Below are 22,818 nucleotides of genomic sequence, written 5' to 3'. Positions count from 1 at the left end.
TTCGGAAGGCCTGGGGCACCGGCGGACAGACAGACAGCTGGCTCCCCCGCGATCAAAAGCCAAAGCGGGGGGAGCTGTCTGTCTGTCTGCGCCGGCGCAAGGCCTTTCGAAAGCCTCCGCCGCGCTGGAGGCTTTCGGAAGGCCTGGGGCACCGGTGGACAGACAGCCAGCTGGTGCACCAGGTGCATGATTAAATCATGCACTGGGCCTCTAGTATATATATATATATGTACCAAAGGTGCCACTGGTGACAGCAAAGGAATGCTTAGGTGAATGGCCTTAAATCTCCAAGGAGGCAGCGTGTTCCTAAAGCAAAGCAGTGAGAGAAAGTGGATGGGAGAGGGTGTTGAGTGGAGCATAGCCTCTGACCAGTGGTGGTTCTTCCTAATTGCTTGTGAGAATCGTCTGGCTAAATTTAAACATCTTGTTCCCAAGCCATATACCATTCATATTAAATGGAGGTCTCTGTGGTTAAACCTCTCCAGGTGATTCCAGCATGTGTCCGAGGTTGAAAACCAGTGCTCTAAGCCCATTTATATGTATATCTTATATCACTGCTGACAGATATGTCTAAGGAACAGCAGTCATTCCCATATTGTAATGTTGACTAGTATATTATGCATTCATTTTGCTAGCTTATTTAAGATTATTGCTGTTTCTATGGTAGAATTAAGTACAATTAAAGGAAATCAGAGGCTGGTAGAAATGTTTTGGTAAAGAGGAAAAAATTAAGAATACAAAAATGTATGTATATAATTTCAACTACCTTTAACCAAGTTCTTACTTCTGAGTTCTCTGCACTACATTTAATGGCATATGCCAAAAATACTGTATAATCTAATTGAATTCAGTGAATGACATGGTAAATCATCTAGTCAGCAATTTGTTCAAGTGACTACTAAATGGTAAACTCTCTTAACTCTGTTAGATAATGTTTTAATGTAATTGCTACTAATTTCAAGGACTTAGAAGTCAATTTGAGAAAGAAATAAGGCATATTTTACTAATTAGAAAAAGAAAGCAAAGTGTCAAAATGCCTAGTGCTATTTGTAGGAGCTCCAAGATCAAAGAAGTGATCAAGGTAGGTTGCAAGTCTCTGCAAAGACTTCATGAAAAAGGAACAACTTGAAAAATGGCTTTAAGTTGAAAAGGAGACGATAACAGAATATAGAGTCACTGCATGTTTTTGTAAAAATGTGTGCCCAGGATTCTGAGAAAACAGGTAAGGTTGTGGCATTTAAAAATAGGAAGTAATGTGGGAAATAGCTGATCAAGTAAGATTATTTGTGTGGAGAATAACAAAATACAGAAAAAAAATTAGTTATATACTCTCATTTAGTTTTCACAAAACTTCATGAATGAAGTAGTTATATTTTTTACCTACATTATAAGGAAATCAAATTTTAGAGCAGTTAAGTAACTTGACCAAGATTGCAGAAAGAACATATGCTGAAGATGTATCTCAAACCCTGGCCCTCTAATTGTTATGGTGCTAACAATAACACAAGAACAATAACTACGTTTCTGCTATTAATACACTTTACCTTAATTGTCCCTCTACCAATTCTTCTAATAACCCTTCAAGATGTTAGAATTGTTGTTTAAAGACAAGGAAACTCTTAGTTGGTATTCTTTTTTTAAAATATTTTTTAATTGATTTCAGAGAAGAAGGGGGAGATAGAAACATCAATGGGCTACCTCATGCATGCCCCCTACTGGGGACTGAGCTCACAACCTAGGCATGTGCCCTGACTGGGAATTGAACCCAGACCTTTTGGTTCATAGGTTGACACTCAACCACTGAGCCAAACCAGCCGGGTTAGTTGTTATTCTTAATAGTAGACAATAAAATTCACTCCAGACAATTTATGCCTAAAAGGATGCATGAATAGCTATTAAATTGTTGGGAGGGCTGAAGAGACCACATGTCTTATTTCATGAATGACTCCCATAATCACCCAGTAGAATTTAGCTACCAAAGGAATTGCTGTCTTTGCCATTATGACCAGGACACTACCTGCTGAATCAAGAAGCTGCTGCTACAGTCAGAGAGTCCAGAAAACATTCCAGCCATAATGTACAAGCGCCAAATGTATGCCCTGTACCTGTCTCACTCTGTGATTCAGTTTCAACTACAACGTTTTTGTGACTGCATTTGTTTCTGAACCAACAGTTTATGCAGAACCCTAGCAGCAAGGAAGTATAGAAAATACTTTTTACAGTTTTACATTTTTTCACTCTAGTCCAAGGTGTCCATCATATACAAGGCTCAGAGATTTATTTAGTAGCATGCTGGTAAGAGATGGAGTCAGAGTAGGAAGTGAATACAGGGAGGCCATTTGTTTGGGACTCTCAAAGCAATACATCTTCCTCAAGCAGCAATAGAAATAATCACTGGATATAAGAGGTGTTATCCAAAGGACTCAAGGAAAGATTTAAGGTGAAGGAGAAAGGAGAAACATTAATATTGTAAAACTAAGAGGGGGAAAATGTTACCACTGAGAAGGATTAGGTAACTGGGAAGGAATGCTTGTTTGTAAATGGCATAAGTTGAGTTTGTATATATTAATTTGAGGAAATGATGAAGTAATCTAAATGTAGGCAGATATAAATAGGAAATTAAAACAAGAGAAAGGAGAGGGGCATACATTGAAATTTGGGAAATATCACTATATGGCAATCATGAAATCATAGAAAGAGAACAGGGACTCAGAAAAGTAAAGTGGAATAGGAAAGGCAGATATACAAACAAGGATAGAAGACAAGTTTAATATATATATATATATATATATATATATATATATATATATATATATATGTGTGTGTGTTAGATTACCATTATAAATGTCAGATTAAAATGGTTTAAAATTTTTTGTCACATATAAATATTTTATATATAATGTAGATTTTGCAGAAAATCTATAAATAAAAATATAAATATTAAAATCATACTTCACATTTTGTTTTCTTATATCTTAGTTTTCTGCTCCCCAAAAAGATCTGTATCATATAATACATAGTTTTCTATTCTGCTTTCTCACTAGAAAATGTGATTTTTTTAGTGACTCAGTAGTATTTTATGGTATTTATGTTCCTTGATTTATTTAGTCTATTGTTGGACATTTAGGTTATTGTTATGCAATTTGACCTCTGATATAAAACTTAACCATTTTCTAAAACTGACTCATGAAGATATAGATTTCAGTTGACTTTATCGAATTAACTGCATTCAATCGTATTAGTGACTTGTATCCCAAATTTGCATATTAAGATTTTTTGAGAAAGTATATAACAATATCTAATTATAATTAAAAAATAAAATTTCTCAGAACTTCTGAAAAAGAATTTTAAAACGTTGTGATAATTTACTATTAACAGAATATCTTTCCCAATGTGAATTGCTAAAAATCTGGACAAAGATATAAATTTGAATTTTAAGACAAAAGGTCGTACAAAACTGTGATTCTGTAGATAAGGGAACGTGACATGAGCGCCATGATTGCCTTGACTTTGGGGTTGAAGGCCCTTCCTGGACTGGCACAGATAGAACCCAGCCAAATCCCAGCAGCTTTCCTCAATGGAAGGGACACAGGTGGAGTTCAGGAGCACTGATGTAGATAGAATTTGTAGGTCATGCTCATGGAGAGAAGAAAACTGAAGAGGAATAGCTCAGGAAATGTATACAGAGGTTTTCTTGATTATTTATTGAATACTAAGTTGCATGTATGTAGGACACTTCATGAGGGCAAATGAAGAAAATCTACTCAGAAAAGAACTACAAAGAAGCTGTGAGCTGAACTATGGCCAGAGCTCACACAGTGCTTGGGGCCACCTTAATTCTACCCAGTCATATTGGCAAGACCTTATTTAATACTCTGGGCAGTCAATAGAGACCCCAAAAGGTTACACCTTAGCAGCACGGTAATTTATAGTCCTAGGATAAAGGCTGTGCTGCATGGATTCTAGCAAAGCTTATAAAGAAGCCCTAAGAGGATCTTGCCGATTCACAGCTAAATTAACTGCCTGCAGGAACAACACAATATAGAACTTCAACAACATGATGTCTTTCATGTCTATCAGCCATTCAGAAAGTATATGCGAAGAAGCAAGAATGTGCAAAATCATAAGCATGAGAAAAATAATCAGTTAATGAAAAATAAAACCAAAAATGACAGAAATAATGGAATTAGCATGCAAGTACCAACATAGCTATTATAAGTATGTTAAAAGAAAACATGAATAATAAGAGTAAAAATAGGAACTTTCAACATAAAAATAATATATATTAAAGCTGTTAAACACTATTCTAAACATTTCATACTCTTCCAAGGCTTTTACATATTTTTTTACATTTAAAATAGGTAACTATTAACCAGTTTTTTGAGAAAGAGTGTTTGTATCCTCTTATCATCTTTTTCTATAGCTGTGTTTATTTAAATGCTGTTTTCTTGGATGTTGAAAAATCGTTTATATAATGCTGAGGATAAAACTTTCCAAGTATCTTGACAAATATGTGATTTGTATTTCTCCACCTGGAGTTTTTATCAATTGATTTAAATTAAGAGTTTGTAGCTATCATTATTTTTGGAGTGACAGAATTTCCTCTTCATGATTATTGTATATTTACCATCTTGTGACAGAATCACCTTGGTTTCCTATTTATTTTGGGAATAATTTTGAAAAAGTGGCTCCTGTAGGATTCCATAGAGTGCGGACATATTGATTTTCTGAAGGCCCGCCTTCTTTGGCTGTTCAAAACTGAGAACAAAATCAAGACATTGATTTTAATTTCCCAATCATTATGCCACTGGGACATTGTGTTGGAAAATTTTATGAGTAACTCCTTCCTTAAGTGGCTTTCTTCCTATATTTAGATAGAATGCAAGCAGCTTCCATATCTAGGAAAAGACAGTCAGTAAATAAATAATTACAGAGCATCCATGGGCTGAACATCCTATATAATAAAAGGCTAATATGCAAATAGACCGAAGGGCAGAATGGCCGGTCTCTATGACGTGCACTGACCACCAGAGGGCAGACACTCAACGCAGGAGCTGCCCCCTGGTAGTCAGTGTGCTCCCACAGGGAGAGCACCACTCAGCCAGAAACCAGGCTCATGGCTGGTGAGCGCAGTGGTGGTTGTGGGAGCCTCTCCTGCCTCCACGGCAGTGCTAAGGATGTTTGACTGCTGGCTGGGAGCCGGCCCAAGCTGTCAGTCGGACTTCCCCCAAGGGCTCCCGGACTGCGAGAGGGCACAGGCCGGGCTGAGGGACACCCCTCTCCTGAATGCATGAATTTCGTGCACCAGGCTTCTAGTCCTACCTAATAATAGACAAATATGCAAATTGACCGCACCTTCGCTACGTCCAAGCCATGCCCACCAGCCAAGCCACGCCCACCAACCAATCAGGACGAGTATGCAAATTACCCCAACAAAGATGGCGGCTAATTTGCATATCAAGACAGCTTAGAAAGAAGCCAAGAGATGCTGAAGGGAGCAAAGCTGCAGAGAAGCAAGCAAGCCAGGGGTGGGGGGAGAGAAGGGAGGAGCGGAGGCAGGGCCGGGGGAGAAGGAAGGAGAGCAGGGCAGGCTGGCGGAGAAGGCGGGCCAGGGGACAAGGGAGGAGCGGAGGCGGGGCGGGTAGAGTGCAACAGGAAACCCTATTGCAGGATTTTTCCTGCAACGGGAACGCCAGTCTTTATGTAAAAGAAAAAAGACATATTTTTAGTAAATTCTGCTTTGTGTGTAAGAATTTTTTTAATAACTTTACAGTTTTTGCCCTGGCCAGCATAGTTCAGTGCTTAGAGTGTCAGCCTGTGCACTGGAGGGTTGCGGGTTCAATTCCTGGTCAAGGGTGAGTACCTAGGTTGCAGGTTCTATCCCCAGCCCTGGTTGGGGGGGTGGGGGGGGTAGGAGGCAACCAATTGATGTCTCTCTCTCACATCAAAGTTTTTCTTTCTCTCTGGCCCCCTCACCCCTCCCTTCTACTCTCTCTGAGAAAAATCAATGGAAAAAAATATCCTCACTCCTTAAGGATTAAAAATAATAAGTTGTGTGATTTTCAAAGAATCAGCTTTATGATCAGGCATTGATAAAATTTTATACTACTGAAAGCTGGTTTGTCCATGTATTTTATTTTCAGATTTTAACAAAAGTAATGTTTTGTTAATGTGGAAAGGTGACCTGGAAAAGGGGGCATGAATGTTTAGTTTATCTTTATATACATATTAAAGAAACATAACTCCAGTCCCAGCTCCAATTTGGGCCTCAAGTTGCCTTGAGGTGAGGATAAGTAGGAAGGTGGCAAAGATAACATTTTAGGAAGAACCTAAATCAATAGAAAGTTTCTATGAATGGTATGCCAAGTAAAATCAGATAGGAGAAAGACCAGAACAAGGCACAAAGTAAATAATATAGCGGGTTAGTCGGGGGTTGAGGCTTAGCCCTGACAAAATAGTTGCAGACACTGAGCAAACTCACATTTGGATTGAACCCTGTGAATCAGAGATCTTATTCTATATCACCTTTACTACTAATTTCAAAGAGATAGGCAATCAACGGGCACAGAGGAAGTAGAAAGAGATGCGGGACATCCTGTGTGGTTCTCAAGGTCCTAGTTTTGAGAAATGTATCTCTGTCCTCAAAAAAGGCATGTGGTCCCCAAATGAGACTTTTGTTGCACTTTTCACACAGTGAGAGACTGAAGTTGTTACAGATCTCCATTTTATAAGCTAGATAATTTTACAGCTTATATGGCCATGTTCATGGAGAAATGTCTCCTAGATTAAGTCTATTTGGTATAAGTAATTCTTTAGCTAGGAATTTTCTACTGAGGACATTCAATAGATGAAATTCCTTCCAATAACAACTAGCAGGAGGTCCACTTGAGGAGGATATAGGCCTAGCATCAGCCTCCTTTTCTTTCTCCTGGGGCCTATTCCCAGTACCACCAGCTTCATCTTCTTCCTCCCAACTTGCTGTCAAGTTCCTGAGGCCTCAGTATGCTAGGAGCATGTTTGTATAACCAAGTCAAATTAAAAAGAAAATTTCTTTAAGAAGGTGTATTTCAATTCTTGGTATGGTGAATAAGTGTAAGGTATTTTCCTCAAAAATGTATATAACTTATAACAAATACAAGTTTAATACCAATCCTATATAATAATCCTATATAATAAAGAGGTAATATGCAAATTAACCATCACTCCAACACACAAGATGGCCGCCCCCATGTGGACACAAGGTGGCCAGCAGGGGAGGGCAGTTGGGGGCAACCAGGCCTGCAGGGGAGGACAGTTAGGGGGGACCAGGCCTACAGGGGAGGGCAGTTTGGGGCAACCAGGCTTGCAAGGGAGGGCAGTTGGGGGGGTACCAGGCCTACAGGGGAGGGAAGTTTGGGGCAACCAGGCTTGCAAGGGAGGGCAGTTGCGGGGGTACCAGGCCTGCAGGGGAGGGCAGTTGGAGGCAACCAGGCCGGCAAGGGAGGGCAGTTGGGAGCGGTCCATGCCTGCAGGGGAGGGCAGTTGGGAGGTAACAGGCCGGCAGGGGAGGGCAGTTAGAGGTGACCAGGCTGTCAGGGGAGTGGTTAGAGACAATCAGGCAGGCAGGCAGGCAAGTGGTTGGGAGTCAGCAGTCCTGGATGTGAGAGGGACGTTGGGTCCCAGATTGGAGAGGGTGCAGGCTGGGCTGAGGGACATCCCCCCCCCCCCCCCCCCCCCCACACACACACACACACACACACACACCGTGCACAAATTTCATGCACTGGGCCTCTAGTATTGCATAATGAACTACACATTGATAAGAAAAAGAGAAAAACAATCCAATAGAAAAATAGCTAATGCAGTGAAAAGGCAGTTTAATAGAAGAGGAAACACAAAACAAAAGTTAACTTGAATGATGCTCAACCTCAGCAGTACCAGGGGAATGCAAAATTACAAAACAGTAAGTAGTTTCATGATTTACTGATTATATTGACATAATTATTTTTAAAGTTAACTTGAGAACAATATCAGGTGTTTGTGATTTTGTGGGAAAATGGAGTTCATCACCAGGTAAAGTTAACTTTTCAGATATCTGTTTAACTTATTAAATAAAATAAAAGCTAAGCAACTCATATATTAAAATAGAACATGCAAATTAAAGATTCTGAATCTGGAATGAGTTTGTATATACTTTCTTTAAAGTAAACTAATTTTCTATAGCCAGGCGAAATATAGCCATAAAATAAGCATTTTGTAATAAGATAAAGAGAAAAATAGTCATAGCTCTGAGCAAGAAAGAGGTGACCTGGTTCAGCTGAGAGAGGAACCATAAAGCTTTCTGAAAGTGCGTATTTTGATCCTATGCAGATCTCGGAAGCCTGGCTCAGTTAGCAGTCAGTCCACAGGGAGAGCAGGTTTGCATCAAACTGTGCTCAAGTGGACAACGTGGAGATCAGCAGTCCTCAGCGTGGGCTTTTCCTGTTTTAGTTTTATTTAACAGGAACTTAGGAGAAATTCCTCCTAAAGAGCTCTGTTTTAGATTAGCGAAGCTTTTCCTTTACCAGTGTTTTTGATTCAAATAATGAAATTACGTAAGCATTAAACAAGGCTTAAAATCCCCCAATATACATGATTGGTTAAAACATTACCGTTGCTGAATGCCTTTTTGAAGCTGCTACTTATTAAGGAAATCTATGAGCTAAATCAGCAATAAAGGTGAACGTTAGCTAGGGCATTTGCCACATATAGACTAGATTTTTTTTTAATCCTCATAAGAGGATATGACTTTTTATTGATTTTAGAGGGAGAGGAAGGAAGAGAGAGAAAAAAGTATCAAACATCAATGTGAGAGTGACAACCTAGGTATGTACCCTGACTGGGAATCAAACCTGCAACCTTTTGGTGTATGGAATGATGATCCAACCAACTGAGCCACCCCACCAGGGTTAGGCTAGATATCTTTAAGAGAAGCCTCAAAGGATAAGATAAATCATTGTGCCTAAGAGTATGAGCTTTGGAATCAGATGTCTGGCTAAAATGCCAGGTGACTTCTGAAGTAATCTGTTTTGTCAACAAACGGACTCAGAAGGCTCTAGAATGAATTACAAATGTATAGGCAACGCAGAAAGAAGAACATGTTAAATTAACCATGAGGATACACTTGGTAAAATGGATGAATGGAACAGACTGACAGATCTCAGAGGGGAGGGAGGGAGCGATGGGAAGATATTAAATATGCATAGCCCAGGGACACAGACAATAGTGTGGTGAAGTCCTAGAGTAGGGCAGGGCTGGGTGGAAGGGGAGTAGGGGGGCGGGGGGCTGGGGGACACCTTAAAAAAATTTAGACTTTACAGGAAACCAATTCATTTTCTTCAACACATGATTGCATTATAATGAGAAGAGCATAGAGAAAGAACAGAAGAAGGAGCCTGTATTTTAAGAGACTCAAGAGACATATTAACTGGTTGGTATATATCAGGGATTGAGCAACTGTAGTCCTTGGGTCAAATCTGGCCTGCCACCTGCTTTTGTAAATCAAGTTTTATTGAAACACAGCCATGCCTATTCATTTATGCCTTGTCTGTAGCCGTTTTTGCACTAAGACAACAGAGTTGAGTAGTTCCAACAGAGACCATATGCCCTGCAAAGCATCAAATATTTACTATCTGGCTCTTTACAAAAAAAGTTTGCCAATTCTTGCTATATATGAATCATATTTATAACCTGATTTGAACAAATCATAAAATATAATAAATTATGAGACAGTTGGAGAAAGCCGAACACTATGTACATATATGATGATACTAAGGCATTACTTTTTTAGGTGTGATAATGTTCTTAGTAATACTTTTAGAAGATCCCTAGCTTTTAGAAAAAAGTATTTAAATATTTAAGGATAAAGTAAAAATAATAATCCTTTTTAAACCTCAGATTTTCTTCTCTTAAAATATTGACAGCAATAGTACTATCACAATTTTTGTGGGTCTCATTAAGTAATCTGTATGTGCAATTAGCAAAATTGACATTGTAAGTGCCCAATGGCCATTAGCTGCTCTTATTACTATTCAATAAGATATAAAGCTTAAAACAGAACACTCCACTGATGTTAATACACATTTATAAAAATTTATGACATTAGAACCATATTCAAGAACAATTTTCCAGATATTATGTTTCAATTATTGTTTCCATCATTATGAATGATGGTTTCTAAACCATGCTCTATAGAAACCAGGCATGAGTAACAGCAAAGATTTTTGTTTTACTCAAGGAATGCAAGTTTATAATGTTCATCTCCCCTCAGCATCAATCTTGGACAAAATTCTAAGAAACACTTTGAAGAGGTACCAGAATTAGTCTGGTGGTGATGTCTGAATTTCCTTGTGTGGCTAAGGCAGGTAGCATCTGGCGAGGGTTGAAAGGTTTGTCATCGGAGGCCATAAAATAAATTAGGCTTGCTTTCTGACTTTACTTTCGTATAATAAAACTTAAAATTCTTAACATTCAAAAAACAAAATGTGACTTTAGGATGCTGGATAAAACAGAATAAGCCACTACAATCTCTCTCTCTCCCACTGATTAAACTAAAAAATATTGAAGAAAAAAATATAAAAAGCAACTACCTGAGGACTCTGTAATAAAAAAAAAAAAATTTAAAGTATGAATTGTTGAGGACAAAATCTGAACAAAAATATCATATGGGGTATGTTTCCATTTTTCCTTTCTTTTATCTCTGGGATTTGATCTAAGATCAGCCTCACTCTCACTACAGTACTTGAGTTCAGCAAAAGCTTGGACAGGAACCTGTCTTTCTGGCAGGTGGACAGGGAATGCAGCATTTCTGAGCTGGACAGTATGGCAAGAATCCTTGTGATGTTTTCATTTTGTTTTCTTTCTAGTCCCTTCAGTAGTGGTCAAGGTCATGTAACTGTGCACCAGCAGCATGAATGGTGAAAACTCAGATCTGAGAGAAACCTACTCTCCCTGGCAGGAAATAAGAAAGCAGGAGAGGAATGGGGGTGGAAGTGGGGGAACAAATATAAATTCTGATTCTCTTAGACGTTAAGCAACATGGGTGGTGGGGTTTGTTTGTTTGTTTCTAAGGCTGTTTCACAGGATTGACTGTCTTAAGTTTCTGGGGTGAGGTGATGATTAAAAAAGAATTACTTAGCTTTTTAGAAACCTACTGAAGCTTATATACTGTACTTATTTCAAATAAATGTTTTGTGGTTGATTGCCATGTAAATGGTGACCAGTTAAAATAAAATACAATCAGAGTATTTCTGAGGAGTACAACTCCAACTTAGAAGATTTTGCTGAGAAGTTAACACTGGATAAATACCTGAGTGTTTTGTATTATTTATGTATAAAAGAAAATTTTCTTTAGATCAAGATGCCTTATTTTGCAAAATTTTCTCTATTATATAATTCTCATTAAACGTTTAGTAATTTTAATTACTCTTTTCCTGTTTCAATCCAAAGCCATAGAGGCTTGTTGAGAAAATCCAACTAAGGAGAAAGCTATAAAAATGTAGGCAAACTATTCTTTTAAAAATATGTTAAAGACCCAGAAATTGACCCAAGCCATTATGCTCAATTAATATTTGACAAAGGAGGCAAGAGCATACAGTCTAATCAAGACAGTCTCTTCAATAAATGGTGCTGGGAAAATTGGTCAGATACATGCAAAAAAATGAAACTAGACCACCAACTTACACCATACACAAACATAAACTCAAAATGGATAAAGGACTTAAACGTAAGACGGGAAACCATAAAAATCTTAGAAGAATCCATAGGCAGCAAAGTATCAGACATATGTCTTAGCAATATCTTTATCGATACAGCTCCTAGGGCAATGGAAATTAAAGAGAAAATAAACAAATGGTACTACATCAAAATAAAAAGCTTTTGCACAGCAAAAGAAACCATCAACAAAACAACAAGAAAGCCCACTACATGGGAGAACATATTTTCCAATGTTATATCCAATAAGGACCTAATCTCCAAAATTTATAGGAAACTCATACATCTTAAAAGAAGATAAACAATACAATCAAAAAATGGGCAAAGGACCTAAATAGACACTTTTCAAAAGTTGACATACAGAAGGCCAAGAGACATATGAAAACATGCTCTACGTTGCTAATCATCTGAGAGATGCAAATCAAAACGACAATGAGGTACCATCTTATACCTGTCAGAATGGCTATCATCAACAAATGACAAGTGCTGGCAAGGATGTGGAGAAAAAGGAACCCTCATGCACTGCTGGTGGGAATGGAGACTGGTGCAGCCACTGTGGAGAACAGTATGGAGTTTCCTAAAAAAATTAAAAATGCAACTCCCATTTGACCTAGTAATCCCATTTCTAGGAATATATCCCAAGATACCAGAAACACCCATCAGAAAGGACATATTCACCCCTATGTTCATAGCAGCACAATTTACAATAGTTAAGATTTGGAAACAACCTAAGTGCCCATCAGCAGATGAATGGATTAAAAAAACTGTGGTACATCTACACAATGGAATACTACACTGCTATAAAAAAGAACTCTTATCATTCACAACAGCATGGACGGATCTAGAGAGCATTATGCTAAGTGAAATAAACCAGAAAGAGAAAGATAAATATCACATGACTTCACTCATTTGTGGACTATAATGAACATCATAAACTGATGAATAAAAATAGATACAGAGAAAGAGAAGCATCAAACAGACTGTCAAACTTCAGTGAGAGGGTAAGAGATCAACCAAAGGACTTGTATGCATTCATATAAGCATAACCAATGCACACAGACACTAGGGGGGTGAGGGCATGTTTTTGGGGGGGTGGGCGTGGGGGTGGCCGGGGGAAGGTCGATGGGGGGAAAAGGAGACATATGTAATACTATATGTAATACTTTAAACAATAAAATAAAAAATATGTTAAAGAACAAGTGGTTCAAATAACCATTTCAATCTCTATCTAGAGGGCATGATCAATGTATCAAAGATAAAGACCTGGCTGAATTATCACTAAAGGCCATACATTTCTATGTACTTGTGAGCATTATACCGGTCTCTGTGTTCTAAGTCCAGAACCTATACCTGAAGAAGATATGACAGTGCAATTCAAAATAGAAAAATGAATGTATTATTTCTTAAAAATGGGCTGACATTAAGTAATCATTAATTTACTCATGATTTGATCATAGTTGAAGGCAGAGATATAATAAAATTGGTAAAATGGGTGGAAAGAGAACACAGTGCCAGTTGGAAGCTCTGGGTTCTGTTCTAGCTTCATTAACTAGTTGAGTGGCTGTGGAAAATCTATTCCACTGAACATAATTCTAAAATCAGATGCAGTTACTGTTTGGTGGATGTATAATTTTTAATTCTTAGGCAGTTGAATCAAAGACTTAGAGAGGCAGCCAATCCAACATGTGTTTTATGGGAACTCTTCAAACAGACTGCATCATGATCACTCCACTTTTTGGGCCATTTTACCACTTTAGTTTGAAGAGTTTCTCAAGGGTTATAGAGACAGATGCCCACACAGAGCATGCTGACATCACTGATGCTTGTTTGAGTGGCTCATGAATTTGTTTATGTTTGTCTTTCTCTTGACACTATCATTATCTATAGCTTTTAGAATCATGATATTAATTCTTTAAAAGTAGAGTTCATGATGATAAAGCATGTTCTAAAATTTAGATTTGGAATTCCTGATCATTTTTATACCTGCAAACAGAGGCTCTCTATGTACATTGAAAGGTTGCAGTAAATTATCTTTCAAAGCCTTCAAAACATAACAGAAGCCTTTCTTCAATGCGTGATGAATTGGGGTTAATTTTCTCCATCTTGAAGATATAGACAATTTGTTTCTCCATAAAATTGATTAAATTTTCTCAGCTCTCTAAATTTCTGCTTATTAATTCAGAAGTTTGCATTGCAAATTGAAACCTTTTGTTAAAGAATGATGGGGTGAATACAAAACATTAAATACATATAAATCAGTAATTTGATACATTTTTATTCCAAAATTTAAATTATGCAGTGCATATATATGAGAGTGCATTTAATGTTATATTTATAGCTGTGACCATGCCTACATCCAAACCCCAATTTCTGCCACGTGAAGAAAGAAGTTAAAGGCAATGGTTTTATATTTTATTTTATATTTACTTTATATGGATTTACTATAATATATATTATATTATATTGATAATAGAAAATGAAACGGAGTCCATGATCTCCACTCTTTCCATAGCCTCCTGGAAAAAAACATCACGTACCAATGGCTTTAGGACTTATGACTACTTAACCTACAAGGAATAATATAGTCTATATAAATTTTAAAGTATATGTGAACTTAATCTCCAACCTGTGAGGGTAGGTTTATGATTCAAATTTACAGAAAGACTTTTTCCTTTTTTCCTATCCACTGGGAATCAAGTGAAGCAGGCAAGAAGAATTCACACTCTTACTCTTTGAGCTTCGTTTTGTTTTCCTAGTTCACCTACTAATGGAGAGGAGATGTGGATGGCCCAGCCTTAAGTGGGTGCTCAGTTCCAAAATCCCACCGTGTATAGGCCGCAGCCTTTGTTCTGTCCTGTGTAGAAGTAGCCACAATGTTGGTCAGCCAGGATTGGCAATTCTGATGGGACAGCTTCAGCACTGGGACAGAGCATCTCTTTGTATCAGTCTTTCTTATTACTTCTCACGCCCAAAGATGGTCCTCATTTTCCAGACAGTTCAGCCCTTCTCTTTGTCCTTACCCATTACATGGAAAGCAAACTTCTCAAGTTCTTCCTTCATTATTTAATCAGTTTCCTGTAATGTTGCTTCATCAGTTTATTATCTTCAGTGTGGATTTCAGTTTTCCTTTTGGAATTTGTCCTCATTTCACCATATTACATTTTCATTTCACTCTATGCTTTTTATAATTCAGTATGTTGTCTTTTTATCTTTCATTGGCTTTTACCTTCTTATAATGAACATGTACCCTTTCATGCCGTTGAACTTGTTTAACCATCTTCTCTCTACTTATTCTAGTTTCTTTAGTAAGTCATTTCCAGTCTTGCTCTTCCTCCTTGTATTTAGGATATTATTTCTTCTCTGTGTCGCCTTACTGTTTCTCATGGGGTCTATATTTCTGTTTGTTTAATTGACTTTTCCTTTTCCCGTATGAAGTAATGAGAAAATTACCATTGGATCTGACTGGGATTTCCCCACAAATGCCATGTCTATTAGCCCTGGTCATTGTGTACTGAGGTGACAGAAAACCCCCATCCCATTCCTCTGCTGGAGAGCAGACTGTGGCACCTGTGTTCAGTGCTTTTCTCATGGCCCTGACATGGAACCCTGTGTATCCCAGGCCAGAGTGCTTTGATGAGCATGTGGGATATAGTAACACCAGAATGCTAAGCGTTGCCAATTTCTAGACCTTTTGCTTCAACTTGTCCTATACACAGCATTAGTGTGCTCCTGGACCCCCCATCCTGTGGGTTGGCAAGTACAGGAGAATTGAGGCAGAGAGCAGGGAAGGCTATGGATTATGTTTCTCAATCCAGCTCAATCAGCCTCCTGCTTAAGAGTTTCTTTTGTGCTCATAGATACTTTAATGAGGAACTGGAGGACTCTTGGTGAAGTAATTTTTAATAAGAATTCCTTTTTGTTGTTATTGTTAATCCTCACCCAAGGATATTTTCCCATTGATTTTTAAAGAACTTGGAAGGGAGGAGGAGAAACATCTACTTGAGAGAGAGACACATCAATTGATTGCCTCCCACACACACCCCAATCAGGGTGAGCCTGCAACTTAATATGTGCCCTTGACCAGAATCTAACCCAGGACCCTTCAGTCCACATGCAGATGCTCTATCCACTGAGCAAAACCAACTAGGGCAGAATTCCTGTCATTTTTAAGGGTGCTGTGCTCTTACCCGCAATGGAAAGGAGTGAGGGAACATTTCCTTATTCACTTATTTTGGTGAATTAATGAAAAATGAGCTTAAATAAAAGAATCTGTGGTGCTCTCTCTACAAGTTCTGCAAGGGCACATGAATTCATTGTGCACATACAGGAGCAAACAGCTGTGGAGGAGTCAGGTGTACAGTTGCTGTCACAACCACTCTGTGCTTAGGTTATAATTAACTGGAGAAGTTTTCAGTAAGTATGGGAAATAAAGCCAATTATTTCCTCTGTATTTGGCTGTGCTAGCAATAAAATGTCAGTTAAATATGATTAATTCTTGCTTTTTTCCCTAAGAATGTATAACTACAGTTTTATTGGCTGTCATGATAAAGTTCTGTCAGTAATAATAGAAATCATCAGAATCACTTCCGTATCATGAGAAAATTCCAAATGTATTTTAATAATATGTCTCTTCCTGATTTTTTTTCTTTCTGTGGCAAGTAAAATCAAATTTGTTCTGAACAATTTTCTGATGCAGTTAAAACCTAATGCCTTCTGTGAAGTCTTTTCTAATCACCATGGGCAAGGAACTCCCATATCCTTCTTACTGCTATCTTTGTATGATTGATAGTAACACATTTTATAGGAAATAATTATAATTCGGTATTATTTGCATGTCTTTTTCTTTGAATGTGCCAAGGTTAGTGACAATGTCTTACCATTTTTCTATTTCTCTAACTCACCTATGAAAAAACTAAGTGTGTTTATAAATGAGGATTTTTCACTTTAAATAGAAATGAAATACCCCATAATCATCAACTATCACTGACTCTGAAACACCCACCACTTGTTTTCTAAACTGTGATTCCCTCAGAATTTAAAAGAAGAAAATGAATGAAAAGAACATTGGAATCTACATCTCCTTACATGTCCACTTTATACAGACATCATTTGATAAAAAGAATGACTTCAAGGAAAAAGACTAATATGTGGCTCTTCATATTTTTTAAAGAAATTAAAGGATATGCAAGGCACATACTTTGTACTTTAAAAAGCACATACTGAAGGAATAGAAAGAAATGGATCGACACCAAAAGCAAAGAAAGCAAAAATAAGGAAGTGGGATTACAAAGTAAAAAGTTTCTGCATAGCAACAAAATATAAAGGAAACATATGGAATAGGAGAAAATATTTGTAAATCATCATTTATATAAAATACGGAGTTAATATTCAAAATATGTATAGAACTCATACAACTTGAAAAAAAATCCAATCAAAGAATGGGGGCAGGGGCTGCATAGACATTTTTCCAAAGACATAAAAATGGCCAATGGATACATGAAAAAGTGTTCAACATCACTAATTATAAGGGAAAGATAAATCAAAATCATGATGAGATATCACCTCAGGCCTGGGTGATGGCTATCAGTAAAGAGTCACGAGAGCCTGATCAGTGTGGCTCAGTTGTCCCATGCACCCAGAGGTCGCCGGTTCAATTCATGGTCAGGGTACATGCCCGGGTTGCAGGCTCAATCCCCAGTAGTGGGCATGCAGGAGGCAGCTTACAGATGTCTCTCTCTCTCTCAAATCAATTTTTAAAAACATTAGAGGAAAAAAAAAGACGGGGCTAACAAATGTTGGTGAGGATGTGAAGAAAAGGGAGCCCTTTTGTACTGTTGGTGGAAATGTAAATTGGTGCAGCTACTATGGAATACAGTATGGGAGTTCCTCAAAAAAAAATAAAAATAGAACTATTATAGGATCCAGCCATTCCTATCCTGGGTATATACCCAAAGGAAATGAAATCAGGATCTTGAAGAGATACCTGCACTCCCATGTTGATTGCAGTATTATTCACAATAGCCAAGACATGGAAACAATCTGTGTCCATCTATGAATGAATGGATAAAGAAAATGTGGTGCATAGATACATACATATAACACATATAATGGAATACCATTTAGCCATAAAAAATGAAATATTGCCATGTGTAATATGGTTGAACCTTGAAAGCATTATACTGTGTGAAATAAGTCAGACAGAGAGAGACAAATACTGTATGATCTCGCTTATACGAGGAATCTAAAACTGCACTCAAATTGGTGGTTTCCAGAGGTGGTGGTAGGGGTTTGGGAAAAGGGTGAAGGAGCTCAAGAGGTACAAATTTCTAGTTATAAGATAAATTCTGGGGATGAATTGTAAAGTATGGTGACTATAGTTAGCAATACTACATTTTTTATTTGAAAGTTGCTAAGAGAGTAGACCTTAAAAGTTCTTATAAGAAAAAGCCTTTGTAATATGTGAAGTGATGATAGTAAATAAACTTATTGTGGTAATCATTTCACAATATATATACATATCAAATCATGCTAAACACTTGACACTATAAAGCTATATGTCAATTACATCGTAATAAACCTAGGGGAAGAAAACAAAAGCAATTAACAGTGATGGAGGCGTTCTGGATGGCCTAGAGGTGCCCAGTGACAAGTTCGGGGACTGGAAGAAAGAAAAAAAAGAAAAGCTATGGTGGGCGTGGAAGTTTAGAGTTTCGGATTTTAGAACTGAGCACTTCTAGCTGTCGGTTATGGAGGAGGTGTGAGCTTCACTGCAGTTAACTAGGCCAAGAAATCGTCTGTCAGGGCCTTAGATGGTTCATCCTAGGGCCATAGGAATTATTTAAGATGACAGCGGCATGTAAAGTCAAAGGAAAGGGGCCTGAGAGACAGATGCCTGGCGTTTTGATCAGTGCCTACAAAGTGCTAGGCACACAGAATCTCAATAAATTGATAAAAGAATGATAATTCTTTGGATTAAAAGTAGAGAAGAAAGGTGGTATGAAGGTGTATTATTAAGGCCCCTGTTGTGTGCAACAGGCTCAACTCCGCCAGGATCTCTGGGAAGGTGAGCTTTGTGGTGGTGACGTGGCATACTCAGACCTTCTGCCATATTGCGCCACCTCCTTTCCAACTAGAGTGCCATAGCTCAGGCCCCCTCTCTCAAGGACATTCTGCAGTTGCCACACTTAAGTGCACAGCCAGGTTTCAGAGGCAGAAGGTAGTCTTATCGATAATTATGATTTTTTGCAGTGCTAATTAGAATACTATAATACTTCTTTTCTCATTTATTAGCCATGTTATTTTGAATATGAACTGTAGCTACTTTCAAACTATGTTGTTGCCCATCATTATTAACCTAACATACATTGAGCTCTCACCGTGAGGCAAGTGTGGTGCTGAAATGTCCTGGGGAATGAGGCACATGGGACATTTACAGTTTCATTGTGAAGAGTAATCCAGACCAAAGTAGGTCATTAGTAAGTATTTTGAATGAATATATGCATAAAATAATTGTTGAACAGATTTGCATGCTATTTCAAATATTTAGATTTATATAGAGAACAAATGTAAATATTTTAATGGAAAGAGCAAGTCCAAAAAGATTTAAGAAAAAAATAAGGTGGCTGGGCACTCCCCTGACAATCTCACAGAAAAGGAAGGGTTTACATCTGCTGAGTGATCCTAGGACTTAGGGAAACATTTCGGGTCAGCTGGGAGTGTGATGGCACAGTGCGGTGCCTGGGGGTGTAAGAAGGGTGGGCTGACCCATCAGAGCTGCATTCCTGTCACTCGGGGAAAAACACGTTCAGTGTTAGTGCTAATGCTCTCCTTGGAGGTTTTGACTTTCACCATAACCTATGGCTTAGGGATTTTTATACTGATATTCATATATTTTTGTATGTTTTCTTGAAAGTGCTTAGATGTTCAAAAAATGCAAATAAGGAAAAGTGAGAACCGCAAACTTATTTATGAAGCAAGGCCTCTCCCTGGCACAGTCTGGTGACTGTAGAGCTGTAGTGTGTAGTACGGAGTAGACGAGGGACTCGGTTGTGCCTGGCATGCCAAAGCGACCATTTCATGTGATTCTCCCTCCGTACAGTGCGGGAAAACCTCCGATTCCCGGTCAGCGCATGTGTATTCCTAAGAGTCTGACACTTTTTGGTGGAACTGCTATTTGACACAGGATTACATTAACATTTGAGGCAGTGTTTCCATAAACATGCATCTCATGTGGCAGATTGATTGTAAACCCTTTTCCGATGAGCACATCTAACATTAAAATGTGAAAGCAGTGGCAGAATTTGGTAAAAAGTTGTATTCTATTTTCATCTTAAATATGTACAATATGGCTAAGCTTCTGAGGAGATAACTATGCTATATGTTCTATTTCATTCAGCCTTTGAAAAATTCACTGAATAGCACCCATAGAAGTTGAAAGCAGGGATTTGAAAAAGAAAATACTGATAGCTTCAAAAACAGTGAACTTGTATTATTATTGCATGGTGTCTGATTAGACCTTTAATGGCCTAGACATAATATAACTTGCTTATTTGTATATGGGCCCAGGTTTTTGTTTTTGTTTTTAATTAAACATCTAGGATTTATACATAGGAGGGGGAGAGTAAGGACCCAAATATGTAATACAGTTCCATTCTTAGAGTGTTAATCAAGTTCTCTCCTTAACTTGAATATTACACTGCTTTGTTTTTTTTCTGTGCAAATAAAATGCCTTCTGAGCTTGGTTGCTTGGCTCTGGTGATTAAAATGTCCCTCGTTAGAAAGCTGAGCCTCAGCTCCCCTGTCAGAAAGCCTCAGAAGTTGATGGGATGTGGCAAGTGTTAAAGAAAAGCTTTGAAAATAAAAATACATAAATTAAATCTTGTATCTTGCTTCAAATGGTGTCATAATTATCCTAAGGACAACTATTACTTAAAATATGCAAGCTATAAAACATAGGAATAAAACTTTTAAAATGTATTTTGACTCAGAAAAAGTTGGCAGAACACTTCCTCCTTCTTGAAAAGAAGCTAATATTTTCTGAATAACTTCAGTTTAGTGACAGGTTTAGGTTTGGCTTGTGGATTATGCGTCTTAGAATTTAACAGTAAGTTAAATCAAGAAGTGTTTTTAGTGTTTTCTATATGCAGTGTTCTAAATTAGATGTTCGAGTTTCACAAAGCAGAAAAAGAGCCACTCACTGTGGTCAAGTAGTCAAAAGGCTGTTGCTATTAGCATTTTTAGTAGGTATTATTAGCGCATTTTGAAGATGCTTATGTGTTATCCAAGTTGCTAACATTTTTTAAAGATTTTATAGAAAAGAGGAGTAAGCCCTTCTCATTCAGTAGAGCCAACTAATTCGTTGATAACAGTATTATGTATAAAGCATATTTTTCTTTTGAATCAATATAGGACACAGCTAAATGAAAAACCTTTTATAAAAGGACAACAATTAAATACTCTTTAAATGTTCATGTTTAAACTGTGGATAGGGAAGCAAGTAAACTCTTCATTATGCTAGAACCTGTCAAGCAAGCATTCAGAGGGCTTACAGCCTTCCTGAGCAGTGAGGTATATACCGCCAGCATATAACTCTTGGCTTCACCTAAATGCTGCTGACTGTGCAGTAAGACACCACAGGGATTGGGCTGTCCTGGGGAATTTCCAAGTAGAGAGTGTGCAAGAAGCTTTTTGTCCTCTGGGAGCAAAGTGTATTACATGCACCTCTTAATACGCAGTACCTTATGGGAAATGGGCAATAAATCGTTTTTTTCTTGAGTAAGGTGAGATTTGAAAGACTTGGCTTGTAATGTATTTTAATTTAACACAAATCAGTACATATTTGTAGTGTCTCCTATATGCAAGATTTGATAGACCTTAAAGAATTAGAAGAATATAGAGACACAGAAGATGGGAGAAAAGCATAAATGGGAGAGAGGGGATAAGTTAATTGAGGATTCTAAATCATTCTAAATGGGGAAGAACATGAGCAAGAAAGATGAGAAACACCAAAAGTGTTTGTTCTTGATGTCAACCAATTTGAATCCATACAATGAATTTTTCATACTCTTCTGTTCTCTTAAATCCATTTTGAATGAATCTTTTACCCATGAATTAGTCATTTGAAAAATTTTGGCTCACTGAGCTATATGTATTTTCTAAATGATCACACATTTCATTATATAATATTAAATACATATGTAACATATATACATATATTTATCTCTCAATATTACCACTGATCTGGTCAGAAAAGTTATTAAATATTAGAAAACTTTCCAGCTTACTGTGGTGGATACAAGTTTATCAAACTTCTCATTTTTGCTTGGAAGCTTGAATTTATCATCAGTAACAAATATTGCAATTTGGGGTGTGTGTTTTTTCAATGATAGTCTCACTTTATTCATAATTTCTTTATTCATAATTTGTTTTTATTAACTAGTAGAGGCCCAGTGCACGAAATTCATGCACGGGGTGGGGGGGGGGGGTGTCCCTCGGCCTGGCCTGCACCCTCTCCAATCTGGGACCCCTCGGGGGATGGCCGACTACTGGTTTAGGACTGCTGGCTCCTAACCGCTCACCTGCCTGCCTGCCTGATCGCCCCTAACCCCTCTGCCTACCTGTCTGATCGCCCCTAACCACTCACCTGCCTGCCTGCCTGATCACTCCTAACTGCTTCCCCCTGCCAGCTTGATCACCCCTAACCGCTCTACCTACTGGCCTGATTGCCCCTAACCACCTCTACCTCAGCCCCCACCACCATGGCTTTGTCCAGAAGAATGTCGGAAGACTTCTGGTCTATCCAGTCTAATTAGCATATTACCCTTTTATTAGTATTATTAGTATAGATTCTTCCAAGTAAAATGGTATTCCATGCAAAAAGAAATTAGGTCGGCTTGCAACTCATACACCCAAGTAATTTTTTGTCTGAAACCATCATACTTAAGCATGTAGCAGAAACACTTCATGCATATTTCTAATTTTGTCATGTAGACTGTTAAAAAAAGGTGCACTCAGAATTGCTATTTATTAAAATTAATAACTTTTACTGTTCCATCAAGGCATTTTTTTCATTTTGTGTTTGTTTTTTTT

At 37.9% G+C, this 22,818-nt stretch overlaps 1 protein-coding gene across 3 annotated transcripts in view; it reads left to right on the top strand.

The window, feature by feature from the left end:
• The window catches only part of MEI4 (meiotic double-stranded break formation protein 4), a 156,346-nt gene that overhangs the window by 109,460 nt on the left and 24,068 nt on the right, over window positions 1-22,818 (top strand). The gene's annotated exons all lie outside the window — the stretch shown is intronic.

The sequence above is a fragment of the Cnephaeus nilssonii genome (assembly GCF_951640355.1).
Source record: "Cnephaeus nilssonii genome assembly, chromosome: 9".
Classification (NCBI taxonomy): Eukaryota; Metazoa; Chordata; class Mammalia; order Chiroptera; family Vespertilionidae; genus Cnephaeus; species Cnephaeus nilssonii.
Note: the sequence above shows the minus strand (reverse complement) of the source record. Positions and strands in the feature narration are given on the sequence as shown.